Raw genomic sequence first — 15,529 nt, forward strand, 5'->3', positions numbered from 1 at the left:
TTTCATTCTATGGGGCACCTGGGTGGCTAAGTCGGTTAAGCCACTGCCTTCAGCCCAGATCATGATCCCAGGGTCCTGGGATCAAGCCCTGCATCGGGCTCCTTGCTCAGCAGGGAGCCTGCTTCTCCCTCTCCTCCCCATTCTTGCTCTTTCTCGCTATCTCTGTCAGTGTCTCTTTCTCTCAAATAAATAAATAAAATCTTCTAAAAAAAATAAGAGTTTCATTCTATATACAAAATTTTAGATTTTTGTTTTTTTTAATTTCTATTTATTTTTTTGCTAGAGAGAGAGAGGGAAAAAAAAAACTAGCAGAGGGGAGGGGCAGGGGGAGAAGCAGACTCCCTGCTGAGAAGGGAGCCCAACATGGGGCTTGATCCCAGGACCCTGAGATCAGGACCTCAGCTAAAGGCAGATTCTTAACTGACTGAGCCACCCAGGGGCCCTAAGTTTTTCTTTTTTTTATAGTATGTCTTGGAACTGTTGAGCTTAAACAGTAGAATAATTCAACACTCATAATTCTCATGCTGCCCTTTCCACATTTAATTTCACCAGATAATTTTTATAACAAATTAATGTAAGACTGCATCCAGTTTAAGAACTATAGTTATGCACTTATTTTAATATTTTTCAAGAACTTTAATTTTTTCTCTAGAAGATTGCTCTTTTTGATGAAATGTTCAGCATCTCTATTTTTTAGTCATCATTTATCACTTTCTCCAGTTAGCTCTCATAAATTATCAGTGGAAATTATACTTGGTTTGGGAACAACCCACAAAGATTATATATGGGGTTACTTTCCTTTAAGGTAAATGAAAAATTCCAATAATTACTACAGATTTTGCCAATGGGAAACTGACTATAATCTCAGGTGAACCCTTTTTGAAATATAATCTGAATTTTTTTTGAATGATCACAATAAGCAACAGCTTCTTGTATTTTAAGCTGTTCAAAATTTTCTAAACTGTCAAATTATAAATCACTGTCATAAATTGCAAATTAAATTCACTACCAACTTACAAAATAATGTAATCAAGTAATTATAATTCAACAGAATTTATTAAGTGACCACAATATGAACTAAATAATCAGTAGCCATCTCAAACAAGTATCCATATTATTAATAGGCAGAAATAAAAGGGTTATTTATTGACTTAAAGTGAAAGATAACTTTTCTTAGCTTTTCCTTTCCAAGTAGCATATTGACCCCAACAGTTAGTTTTTCACTTATCTTCCAAATAAGATAATGTAAAAATTTGATTTGAAAAGAATGAAAACTAAGCATACCTATCATGAACAGGACCTCATATTAAATGCTGATAAGATATACCTAAAAATGCAAAAATAATAGTTTCAAAATAATTTTATCCACTTTTTGATCTTATCATTTTCACTCTGGGCTGTCTTTATTACATTTTACAGATAAAGATATACCAAAGTAACTTAACTAAAGAAGGGAAAGATTTATATACAGAAAACTACAAAACATCAATGGAAGACATTGACAAGACAGAAACAAATGGAAAGACATTCTGTGTTCATGGATTAGTAGACTTAATATTGTTAAAATGTCCATACTACCCAAAGTGAGCTACAGATTCAGTGCAATCCCTATCAAAATCCATAAGATATTTTTAACAGAAATAGAAAAAACAATTCTACAATTCATATGAAACCGCAAAAGACCACAAATAGTCAAAGAAATCCTGAGAAAGGAGAACAAAGCTGGAAGCATCATATTTTCTGATTTCAAAATATATTATGAAGCTACAGTAGTCAAAACACTATGGTACTAGCATAAAGACAGCTATATAGACCAATAAAACAGAATAGAGCCCAGACATAAATCCACACACATACAGCTAATTGACCTTTGACAAGGGTGCCAAGAATACACACTGTGAAAGGAGAGTCTCTTGAACAAATGTTGTTGACAAAACTAGATATCCATACGCAAAATAATAAAATTGGATCCTTATCTTATACCATAAATGAAAATCGGCTTAAACATAAGACCTAAAATTGTAAAACTCCCAGAATAAAACATAAAGGAAAAACTTCATGACATTGGTATTGGCAATTATTTCATGAATCTAACACCAAAAGCACAGGCAACAAAAACAAAAATAAACAAGTGGGTCTAACTACATCAAACTAAAAGCCTTCTGCATAGCAAAGGAGATAATTAACAGAGTGAAAAGGCAACCTATGAAATGGGAGAAAATATTTGCCAAACATGTATCTGATAAGGGATTAATCTCCCTAATATATAAAGAAGTCCTACAATTCAATAACAAAAAAAAATAATTTGATTTCAAAAATGGGCTAAGGACTTGAATAAAAATTTCTTCAAAGAAGACATACAAACAGCCAATGGGTGTATGGAAAAGATGTTCATCATCATTAATCATCAGGGAAATGCAAATCAAAACTATAATGAGATATCACCTTATACCTATCAAAATCACTATTATGAAAAAAAAAAACAAGCAAATAAAAAAGTGTTAAAGACGATGCATAGAAATTGGAACCTTTAAACACTCTTGGTGCAAATGCAAAATAGTGCAGCTGCTATGAAAAATACAACGAAGGGGGGCAACTGGGTGGCTCAGTCGTTAAGCATCTGCCTTTGGCTCAGGTCATGATCCCAGGATCCTAGGATCGAGCCCTGCATCGCACTCCCTGCTCAGCGGGAAGCCTGCTTCTCCGTCTCCCATTCCCCTGCTTGTGTTCCCTCTCTTGCTGTGTCTCTCTCTCTGTCAAATAAATAAATAAAATCTTTAATAAAAAAACACAATGGATTTTCCTGAAAAAATTAAAAATAGAACTACCCTATGATTCAACAATGCCACTTCTGAATTTATATCCAAAAAAATTAAAATTAGGATCTCAAAGGGGTATTAGTATTCCCATATTTATTGCAGCACTATTCACAATAGCTAAGAGGTAGAAACAACCAATGTAATTGACAAATAAATGGATAAAAAAAAATATGGTATACAATGGAATACTATTCAGTCTTAAGAAAAAAAAGAAATTGTGTAATATTTGACAATATAGATGGACTTTGAGGACATGATGCTAAGTGAAATAAGCCAGACACAGAAAAACAAATACTATATGATTCTACTTTTATGAGATATATAAACGAGTCAAATTCATGAAATCAAAGACTGAAATGGTGGTTACCAGGGGGTAGGGAAAGGGAGAAATAAATTATTAATCAAAAAACATAAAATTTCAGTTAAGTAAGATGAATAAGCTCTAGATATCTGCTGTACAATATTGTGTCTATATTCAACAATAATGTATTGTACACTTAAAATTTGTTAATCTTAATCTTACGTTAAGTGTCCTGACCACAATAAAATTTTTTAAAAAAGAAAACATGTCTCAGTTTTAAATATTTGAGGTTCTCTAATAACTTGTAGGATGCTTAGTATAACATTTAAATAAATATTTTTGACATGTAAGTCTGATCACTTCTCCCCACAAAGCATCATCCTACACCGAAAGCATTTCAGTCGTCTCCCACTGTTTTTAGAATTAAAGACAAAAATCGGGGGGGGGGGGGCAGAGCAAGATGGCAGAGAAGTAGGAGACCTGTATTTCGTCTGGTCTCAGGAATTCAGCTGGATAGGGATCAAACCATTCTGAACACCTACAAACTCAACAGGAGATCAAAGAAAAGAATAGCAACAACTCTCTGAACAGAAAAGCGACCACTTTCTGGAAGATAGGACATGCGGAGAAGTGAATCAGAGGCGATATTCGGGAGGCTAGACGGTGGGGGAGGGGGCCTCCATCGGCCAGTACCGGCAAGTGATAGAGCAGCGGAGCACAAAACCGGAACTTTTAGAAGTCGGCTCCACTGAGGGACGTTGCTCCAGTGGCTAAGCAGGGGATGGAACCCTCGTGGGACAGTGCGGTCTCAGGACCCTCAGGGTCACAGAAAGACCGGGGGTGCCTGAGTGTGGCAGAGCTCCTAGGTATCGGAGCAGGGAAGCCGGCTGCAGAGACAGAGCAGAGGCACGGGCTCTCAGCTCGGGGTTGCCATAAACCATGATCCGCGGCACAGTCGGGCCACTGCTCCTCCAGCAGGGACCCAACAAGCGGCAGATCTGGGGAGACTCCCCTTCCTCCCCCAGGAGGAGCAGTGCGGGAGTGCACTGCAGGGATCTGCTGGGTTTGGAGACTCCACACGGGGTCATGCGCCAGAGATAGAAACGCTTGGTCACGGGCCGGGTGAGCACGGAGTGCAGCCAGAGACCAGGGAGATGGAAGTGACTGACTGCTTTTCTCTGGAGGTGCACTGAAGAGTGGGGCCCCAAGTTCTTGGCTCCTCCGGGGCAGGGATTGGGAGGCCGCCATTTTGACTCTCCTCCTCCAAAGCCGAACGGAAAGCTTGCAGGGAACAAAAGCTCCCGAGAGCAAACCCGAGCAGATTGCTTAGTCCGGACCGGCAAGGGCAGAGCAATTCCGCCTCTGGCAAAGACATTTGGGAACCACAGCAACAGGCCCCTCCCCCAGAAGATCAGCAAGAACAGCCAGCCAAGACCAAGTTTACCGATCAATGACAACAGCAGAACTACAGCACTAGGGGAATGCTGCACATAGAATCCATGGCTTTTTTACCATGATTCTTTAGTCTTTCAAAGTTAATTTTTTTTTTAACGGTCTTTTTTTTTTTTTAATTTTTCTTTTTCCCTTTTTCAACCAACATCTTATCAATCCCTTTTTTAAAAAACATTTTTATTTTTCATTTTTAGAGTCATATTCTATCCCTTCCTAGTAGTTACCCTTATTTTTGGCATATATATATGAGTTGTTCTCTCTTTAAAATTTTGAGATACAGTTTCTTCTAAAAGATCAAAACATACCCTAAGTCTCTAGTGTATGGCTTTGTTCTGGTCTTCTGCCTGATCACATCCTCTCCCTTTTTTTCTTTTCTGTTCTTTTTTTTTTAAATCCTCTTCTTTCTTTTTTCAAACAACTTCTTATCAATTCCTTTTATAAAATTTTTTATAATTTTCATCTTTACAGTCAAATTCCATCCCTTCATCATATCAACCCTTATTTTTGTATATATATAAGTTTTTCTTTCTTTAAAATTTTGGGAGCCACTTTCTTCTAACGGACCAAAATACACCCAGAATCTAGTGTGTGGCACTGATCTATTCACCAGCCTGATCATATTTGATCATATTCTGGGTTTTTTTGTTTTGTTCTGTTTTTGTTTTTATCTTTTTTCTTTCTTTCCCTTTCTTTTCCCCCAGCTTCAGGTCGTTAGTGATTTGTTTAGAGTATATTTTCTGGGGACATTGTTACCCTGTTAGCATTTTGTTCTATCATTCACCTATTTGCCTCTGGACAAAATGACAAGATGGAAAAAATCACCTCAACAAAAAAAACAAGAGGTAGTACCAACTGCCAAGGACCTACTCAATACGGACATTAGTACGATGTCAGATCTAGAGTTCAGAATCATCACTTTAAAGATACTAGCTGGGCTTGAAAAAAGCATGGAAGTTATTAGAGAAACGCTTTCTGGAGAAATAAAAGAACTAAAATCTAACCAAGTCAAAATCAAAAAGGCTATTAATGAGGTGCAATCAAAAATGGGGGTGCTAACTGCCAGGATAAATGAGGCAGAAGAAAGACTTAGTGATATAGAAGACCAAATGATGGAAAATAAAGAAGCTGAGAAAAAGAGAGATAAACAACTACTGGATCACAAGGGCAGAATTCGAGAGATAAGTGATACCATAGATGAAACAACATTAGAATAATTGGGATCCCAGAAGAAGAAGAAAGAGAAAGAGGGGCAGAAGGTATATTGGAGCAAATCATAGCAGAGAACTTCCCTAATTTGGGGAAGGAAACAGGCATCAAAATCCAGGAGGCACAGAGAACCCCTCTCAAAATCAATAAAAATAGGTCAACACCCCAACATCTAATACTAAAACTTATGAGTCTCAGAGACAAAGAGAAAATCCTGAAAGCAGCTCGGGCGAAGAGATCTGTAACCTACAATGGTAGAAACATTAGATTGGCAACAGACCTATCCACAGAGACCTGGCAGGCCAGAAAGGACTGGCCTGATATATTCAGAGCACTAAATGAGAAAAATATGCAGCCAAGAATGCTATATCCAGCTAGGCTGTCACTGAAAATAGGAGAGATAAAAAGCTTCCAGGACAAACAAAAACTAAAGGAATTTGCAAACATGAAACCAGCCCTACAAGAAATATTGAAAGGGGTCCTCTAAGCAAAGAGAGAGCCTAAAAGCAACATAGACCAGAAAGGAACACAGACAATATACAGTAACAGTCACCTTACAGGCAATACAATGGCACTAAATTCATACCTTTCAATCGTTACCCTGAATGTAAATGGGCTTAGTGCCCCAACCAAAACACACAGGCTATCAGATTGGATTAAAAAACAAGACCCATCAATATGCTGTCTGCAAGAGACTCATTTTAGACCCAAAGACACCCCCAGATTGAAAGTGAGGGGGTGGAAAATGATTTACCATGCTAATGGACATCAAAACAAAGCTGGGGTGACAATCCTTCTATCAGACAAATTAGATTTTAAACTAAAGACTGTAATAAGAGATGAGGAAGGACACTATATCCTACTTAAAGGGTCTATCCAACAAGAAGATCTAACAATTGTAAATATCTATGCCCCTAACATGGGAGCAGCCAATTATATAAGGCAATTAATAACAAAAGCAAAGAAACACATTGTCAACAATACAATAATAGTGGGGGACTTTAACACCCCCCTCACTGAAATGGACAGATCATCTAAGCAAAAGATCAACAAGGAAATAAAGACTTTAAATGACACACTGGACCAAATGGACTTCACAGATATGTTCAGAACATTCCATCCCAAAGCAACAGAATACACATTCTTCTCTAGTGCCCATGGAACATTCTCCAGAATAGATCACATCCTAGGTCATAAATCAGGTCTCAACCAGTACCAAAAGATTGGGATCATTCCCTGCCTATTTTCAGACCACAATGCTTTGAAACTAGAACTCAATCACAAGAGGAAAGTCAGAAAGAACTCAAATACATGGAGGCTAAAGAGCATCCTACTGAAGAATGAATGGGTCAACCAGGAAATTAAAGAAGAATTAAAAAAATACATGGAAACCAATGAAAATGAAAACACAACTATTCAAAATCTTTGAGATGCAGCAAAGGCAGTCCTAAGAGGAAAGTATATAGCAATACAAGCCTTTCTCAAGAAACAAGAAAGGTCTCAAGTACACAACCTAACCCTACACCTAAAGGAGCTGGAGAAAGAACAGCAAATAAAGCCTAAACCCAGCAGGAGAAGAGAAATAATAAAGATCAGAGCAGAAATCAATGAAATAGAAACTAAAAGAACAGTAGAACACATCAACGAAACTAGGAGCTGGTTCTTTGAAAGAATTAACAAGATTGATAAACCCCTGGCCAGACTTATCAAAAAGAGAAGAGAAATGACCCAATTCAACAAAATCATGAATGAAAGAGGAGAGATCACAACCAACACCAAAGAAATACAAACAATTATAAGAACATATTATGAGCAACCCTATGCCAGCAAATTCGATAACCTGGAAGAGATGGATGCATTCCTAGAGATGTATCAACTACCAAAATTGAACCAGGATGAAATAGAAAACCTGAACAGACCTATAACCACTAAGGAAATTGAAGCAGTCATCAAAAACCTCCCAAAAAACAAAAGCCCAGGGCTAGATGGCTTCTCAGGGGAATTCTACCAAACATTTCAAGAAGAATTAATACCTATTCTTCTGAAACTGTTCCAAAAAATAGAAACGGAAGGAAAACTTCCAAACTCATTTTATGAGGCCAGCATTACCTTGATCCCAAAACCAGACAAAGACCCCATCAAAAAGGAGAATTACAGACCAATATCCCTGATGAACATGGATGCAAAAATTCTCACCAAAATACTAGCCAATAGGGTCCAACAGTACATTAAAAGGATTATTCACCATGACCAAGTGGGATTTATCCCTGGGCTGCAAGGTTGGTTCAACATCCACAAATCAATCAATGTGATACAATACATTAACAAAAGAAAGAACAAGAATCATATGATCCTCTCAATAGATGCAGAAAAAGCTTTTGACAAAGTACAGCATCCTTTCTTGATCAAAACTCTTCAGAGTATAGGGATAGAGGGTACATACCTCAATATCATAAAAGCCATCTATGAAAAACCTACAGCGAATATCATTCTCAATGGGGAAAAACTGAGAGCTTTCCCCCTAAGGTCAGGAACGCAGCAGGGATGTCCACTATCACCACTGCTATTCAACATAGTATTGGAAGTCCTAGCCACAGCAATCAGACAACAAAAAGAAATCAAAGGCATCCAAATTGGCAAAGAAGAAGTCAAACTCTCACTCTTTGCAGATGATATGATACTTTATGTGGAAAACCCAAAAGACTCCACCCCAAAACTGCTAGAACTCATACAGGAATTCAGTAAAGTGGCAGGATATAAAATCAATGCACAGAAGTCAGTGGCATTCCTATACACCAACAACAAGACAGAAGAAAGAGAAATTAAGGAGTCGATCCCATTTATAATTGCACCCAAAACCATAAGATACCTAGGAATAAATCTAACCAAAGAGACAAAGGATCTGTACTCAGAAAACTATAAAATACTCATGAAAGAAATTGAGGAACACACAAAGAAATGGAAAAACGTTCCATGCTCATGGATTGGAAGAACAAATATTGTGAAGATGTCAATGCTACCTAGAGCAATCTACACATTCAATGCAATCCCCATCAAAATACCATCCACTTTTTTCAAAGAAATGGAACAAATCATCCTAAAATTTGTATGGAACCAGAAAAGACCCCGCATAGCCAGAGGAATATTGAAAAAGAAAAGCAAAGCCAGCGGCATCACAATTCCGGACTTCAAGATCTATTACAAAGCTGTCATCATCAAGACAGCATGGTAGTGGCACAAAAACAGACACATAGATCAATGGAACAGAATAGAGAGCCCAGAAATGGACCCTCAACTCTATGGTCAACTCATCTTCGACAAAGCAGGAAAGAATGTCCAATGGAACAAAGACAGTCTCTTCAACAAATGGTGTTGGGAAAATTGGATAGCCACATGCAGAAGAATGAAACTGGACCATTTCCTTACACCAAACACAAAAATAGACTCCAAATGGTTGAAAGACCTCAATGTGAGACAGGAGTCCATCAAAATCTTAAAGGAGAACACAGGCAGCAACCTCTTTGACCTCAGCCAAAGCAACTTCTTCCTAGAAACATCGCCAAAGGCAAGGGAAGCAAGGGCAAAAATGAACTCTTGGGACTTCATCAAGATAAAAAGCTTTTGCAAAGCAAAGGAAACAGTCAACAAAACCAAAAAACAACCGACAGAATGGGAGAAGATATTTGCAAATGACATATCAGATAAAGGGCTAGTATCCAAAATCTATAAAGAACTCATCAAACTCAACACCCAAAGAACAAAGAATCCAATCAAGAAATGGGCAGAAGACATGAACAGACATTTTTCCAAAGAAGACATCCAAATGGCCAACAGACACATGAAAAAGTGCTCAATATCGCTCGGCATCAGGGAAATCCAAATCAAAACCTCAATGAGATACCACCTCACACCAGTCAGAATGGCTAAAATTAACAAGTCAGGAAACGACAGATGCTGGCGGGATGCGGAGAAAGGGGAACCCTCCTCCACTGTTGGTGGGAATGCAAGCTGGTGCAACCACTCTGGAAAACAGTATGGAGGTTCCTCAAAGAGTTGTAAATAGAGCTACCATATGATCCAGCAATTGCACTACTGGGTATTTACCCCAAAGATACAAAAGTAGGGATCCGAAGGGCTACGTGCACCCCGATGTTTATAGCAGCCATGTCCACAATAGTCAAACTGTGGAAAGAGCCAAGATGTCCATCGACAGATGAATGGATAAAGAAGAGGTGGTATATATATACAATGGAATATTATGCAGCCATCAAAAGGAATGAGATCTTGCCATTTGCAACCATGTGGATGGAACTGGAGGGTATTATGTTGAGTGAAATAAGTCAAACAGAGAAAGACATGTATCATATCATCTCACTGATATGAGGAATTCTTAATCGCAGGAAACAAACTGAGTGTTGTTGGAGTGGGGGGTGGGGTGGGAGGGATGGGGTGACTGGGTGATGGACACTGGGGAGGGTGTGTGCTCTGGTAAGCGCTGTGAATTGTGCAAGACTGTTGAATCTCAGATCTGTACCTCTGAAACAAATAATGCAATATATGTTAAGAAAAAAAGAAGAAGAAGAAGGTAGCGGGAGGGGAAGAATGAAGCGGGGGAAATCGGAGGAGTAGACGAACCATGAGAGACGAAAGACTCTGAAAAACAAACTGAGGGTTCTAGAGGGGAGGGGGGTGGGAGGATGGGTTAGCCTGGTGGTGGGTATTGAGGAGGGCACATTCTGCATGGAGCACTGGGTGTTGTGCACAAACAATGAATCATGGAACACTTCATCTAAAACTAATGATGTAATGTATGGGGATTAACATAAGAATAAAATTTAAAAAAAAAAAGAACATATTATGAGCAACTCTATGCTAGCAAATTAGATAATCTGGAAGAAATGGATGCATTCTAGAGAGGTATCAACTACCAAAACTGAACCAGGAAGAAACAGAAAACCTGAACAGACCTACAACCACTAAGGAAATTGAAGCAGTCATCAAAAATCTCCCAAAAAACAAAAGCCCAGGGCTAGATGGCTTCCCAGGGGAATTCTGCCAAACATTTAAAGAAGAAATAATACCTATTCGTCTGAAACTGTTCCAAAACATAGAAATCGAAGGAAAACTTCCAAACTCATTTTATGAGACCACCATTACCTTGATCCCAAAACCAAAGACCCCATCAAAAAGGAGAACTACAGACGAATATCCCTGATGAACATGGATGCAAAAATTCTCACCAAAATACTAGCCAATAGGGTCCAATAGTCCATTAAAAGGCTTATTCACCATGACCAAGTGGGATTTATCTATGGGCTGCAAGGTTGGCTCAACATCCGCAAATCAATCAACGTGATACAATACATTAACAAAAGAAAGAACAAGAATCATATGATCCTCTCAATAGATGCAGAAAAAGCTTTTGACAAAGTACAGCATCCTTTCTTGATCAAAACTCTTCAGAGTATAGGGATAGAGGGTACATACCTCAATATCATAAAAGCCATCTATGAAAAACCCACAGTGAATATCATTCTCAATGGGGAAAAACTGAGAGCTTTCCCCCTAAGGTCAGGAACGCAGCAGGGATGTCCACTATCACCACTGCTATTCAACATAGTATTAGAAGTCCTAGCCACAGCAATCAGACAACAAAAAGAAATCAAAGGCATCCAAATTGGCAAAGAAGAAGTCAAACTCTCACTCTTTGCAGATGATATGATACTTTATGTGGAAAACCCAAAAGACTCCACCCCAAAACTGCTAGAACTCATACAGGAATTCAGTAAAGTGGCAGGATATAAAATCAATGCACAGAAATCAGTGCCATTCTTATACACCCACAACAAGACAGAAGAAAAAGAAATTAAGGAGTTGATCCCATTTACAATGGCACCCAAAACCATAAGATACCTAGGCATAAATCTAACCAAAGAGGCAAAGGATCTGTACTCAGAAAACTATAAAATACTCATGAAAGAAATTGAGGAACACACAAAGAAATGGAAAAACGTTCCATGCTCATGGATTGGAAGAACAAATATTGTGAAGATGTCAATGCTACCTAGAGCAGTCTACACATTCAATGCAATCCCCATCAAAATACCATCCACTTTTTTCAAAGAAATGGAACAAATCATCCTAAAATTTGTATGGAACCAGAAAAGACCCTCAATAGCCAGAGGAATGTTGAAAAAGAAAAGCAAAGTTGGTGGCATCACAATTCCGGACTTCCAGCTCTATTACAAAGCTGTCATCATCAAGACAGTATGGTACTGGCACAAAAACAGACACATAGATCAATGGAACAGAATAGAGAGCCCAGAAATGGACTCTCAACTCTATTTTCAACTAATCTTTGACAAAGCAGGAAAGAATGTCCAATGGAAAAAGACAGTCTTGGGCGCCTGGGTGGCTCAGTTGGTTAAGCGACTGCCTTCAGCTCAGTTCATGATCCTGGAGTCCCTGGATCGAGTCCCGCATCGGGCTCCCTGCTCAGCGGGGAGTCTGCTTCTCCCTCTGACCCTCCCCCCTCTCATGTGCTCTCTCTCTCTCCTCTCATCCTCTCTCTCAAAAAAAAAAAAAAATCTTTAAAAAAAAAATAAGAAAAAAGACAGTCTCTTCAACAAATGGTGTGGGGAAAATTGGACAGCCACGTGCAGAAGAATGAAACTGGACCATTTCTTTACACCACACACAAAAATAGACTCCAAATGGTTGAAAGACCTAAATGTGAGACAGGAGTCCATCAACATCCTAAAGGAGAATATAGGCAGCAACCTCTTCGACCTCAGCTGCAGCAACTTCTTCCTAGAAACATTGCCAAAGGCAAGGGAAGCAAGGGCAAAAATGAACTCTTGGGACTTCATCAAGATAAAAAGCCTTTGCACAGCAAAAGAAACAGTCAACAAAACCAAAAGACAACTGACAGAATGGGAGAAGATATTTGCAAATGACATAGCAGATAAAGGGCTAGTATCCAAAATCTATAAAGGACTTATCAAACTCAACACCCAAAGAACAAATGATCCAGTCAAGAAATGGGCAGAAGACACGAACAGACATTTTTCCAAAGAAGACATCCAAATGGCCAACAGACACATGAAAAAGTGCTCAATATCGCTCGGCATCAGGGAAATCCAAATCAAAACCTCAATGAGATACCACCTCACACCAGTCAGAATGGCTAAAATTAACAAGTCAGGAAACGACAGATGCTGGCGGGATGCGGAGAAAGGGGAACCCTCCTCCACTGTTGGTGGGAATGCAAGCTGGTGCAACCACTCTGGAAAACAGTATGGAGGTTCCTCAAAAAGTTGAAAATAGAGCTACCATACGACCCAGCAATTGCACTACTGGGTATTTACCCCAAAGATACAAATGTAGGGATCTGAAGGGGTACGTGCACCCCAATGTTTATAGCAGCAATGTCCACAATAGCCAAACTGTGCAAAGAGCCAAGATGTCCATCGACAGATGAATGAATAAAGAAGAAGTGGTATATATATTGTGCATCCATCAAAAGGAATGAGATCTTGCCATTTGTAATGACATGGATGGAACTGGAGGGTGTTATGCTGAGCGAAATAAGTCAATCCGAGAAAGACATGTATCATATGACCTCACTGATATGAGGAATTCTTAATCTCAGGAAACAAACTGAGTGTTGCTGGAGTGGGTGGTGGGGTGGGAGCGATGGGGTGGCTGGGTGATAGACATTGGGGAGGGTATGTGCTATGGTGAGCACTGTGAATTGTGCAAGACTGTTGAATCACAGATCTGTACCTCTGAAACAAATAATGCAATATATGTTAAGAAAAAAAAAAAGAAGATAGCAGGAGGGGAAGAATGAAGGGGGGGAATCGGTGGGGGACATGAACCATGAGAGACGATGGACTCTGAAAAACAAACTGAGGGTTCTAGAGGGGAGGGGGGTGGGAGGATGGGTTAGCCTGGTGATGGGTATTAAAGAGGGCACGTTCTGCATGGAGCACTGGGTGTTATGCACAAACAATGAATCATGGAACACTACATCAAAAACTAATGATGTAATGTATGGTGATTTACATAAAAATAAAAAATTTTTTAAAAAAAATTAAAGACAAAAATCATCTATAACATGGCCTTTGAGCCTCTGAATGATCTGGCCCCTGCTGCCCATCCTTGTGTTGCCCCCCACCACCACTGCTGCCCATCCTCACTCTATTCCCACTGCACTAGCCCCCTCTCTCTGTCCCTCCTGTCACAAAGTTCTAGCACTTGGCCTTTGGCCCTAGGGAACTGCTCATCCCACTTGAACCACCTTCACTTCTTCCTTCAGCCCTCTTCCCATCTCACAACTATGTCAAACCCATCTATTTTATGTTCCAATATATTCCCTTTTTTTTTAGCATTTATTACTGATACCATTTTAAATATGTTTATGTGATTATGTGATCATTGCCTGTCTTCCCCCACCCTGGATGCTATACTGCATGAAGGTGGGAGCCTTATGTCTGGCTTTACTCACCATGGTTCACCACTGAGTAATTGTGCCTGAAATAGAGTAGGTACACTATGAAACAAATACTATTTTGTCTTAACAAAATGAGTAGATTTGAATTTATGCTCACCACTTGTGACATAATTTTGCGGTCTTCCTTTTTAGTAGCTTCCATATTGGGCAAGTTTCCATACAGGCAGCAGCGTTTTACCCCAAATAAAGATCTCAACACAGGAATCCAAGGGAAGGCTTGGAATGCTACCTATATCAATGACCTCTATTTTCCCTGAGAGGATTTAAAATTACCAACAGGTTGGGAGAGCCAAGGTGTGCCAGAGAAAGACCTGTTAACTGCATTAGGAATTCATCCTTCCACAGTTAGTTTGCCTTGTGAGTTAATCCCCTCTCAGATAATATAAGGATTTCAGACTATCTTACAATATTGATTTTTTTTTTTTTTGGCCTCTCTGAAAAGAGCCAAATTTTTTATGGCTTGGAAATGTTTTTGTCTGTTTGTTTTTTAGCTTAGCATAACTTAACTTCAAACTATAACATTTAAGTTGGAGAAGCTAAATGCACAAAAAGAGTGTACCTGACATACCTACCCCAGGAGTATCTCTTCATGGAATCACGGCGTCCTAAGAGTGGAATGGACCTAAGAGAGAGCATAACCCATCCTCTTTCATGCTCACAACTCCGAGTCATTCCGTGCCTCTCACTGGTGTGTTCCCTGGAGCCAGGGCAATCCGTTACACATAGTTTAAGGGAATTTGGAGCAGAATTTCATGACATTTCTGTGATGAAAGAGCAAAGAAAGTTGTGTCTCTCCACAAAGGTCTAGAGAAATAGGAAGGGGTGGTACAAAAAAAGCGAGGATATGTGGGAACAGGACTTGGAGAATGAATAACAGGAAAAGGAAGAACTAGAGAAAATAGAGAAAATGAAAAAACAATAAAAACCAAATTCTGGAAGCATGCACAAATTGAGATAGCCCAGGGTATGAGTCAGAAAAGCCTTGCTAAAAAAAAAAGAAAAAAAGCCAACCAAAGGAAAATTAGAATGGGTTTGCTGTTTCTGTTGTTATTATTCTCTTACAAACAGAAGCTTACAGTTACTAAACAAGGCAAAAATTAGAGTTGTTATAATGTACTGTATGTCTGTGGCTAAATTTTTTGAGGCAAAATACAGTAATCCGAGGGTATATGCAAATCAGATAAAAAGATTCAAGATGCAAAATAAAGCATACCTTATATTTATTTTTAAAGAAAC

At 39.0% G+C, this 15,529-nt stretch overlaps 1 long non-coding RNA gene across 2 annotated transcripts in view; it reads right to left on the reverse strand.

Annotated features, from left to right (window-relative positions):
• Positions 1-15,238, reverse strand: part of LOC135361766 (uncharacterized) — a 60,947-nt gene extending 45,709 nt beyond the window's left edge. Inside the window, exon 1 of one of the 2 annotated variants that reach the window (XR_010405692.1) lies at positions 14,862-15,238. This is a non-coding gene — a long non-coding RNA (uncharacterized LOC135361766). The remainder of the gene's footprint in view (positions 1-14,861) is intronic. The other variant, XR_010405691.1, reaches the window with a different exon arrangement.
• Positions 15,239-15,529: the final 291 nt, after the last annotated feature.

The sequence above is a fragment of the Mirounga angustirostris genome, unplaced genomic scaffold, assembly GCF_029215605.1.
Source record: "Mirounga angustirostris isolate CCGP_5_RB_7025 unplaced genomic scaffold, mMirAng1.0.hap1 SCAF_10, whole genome shotgun sequence".
Classification (NCBI taxonomy): Eukaryota; Metazoa; Chordata; class Mammalia; order Carnivora; family Phocidae; genus Mirounga; species Mirounga angustirostris.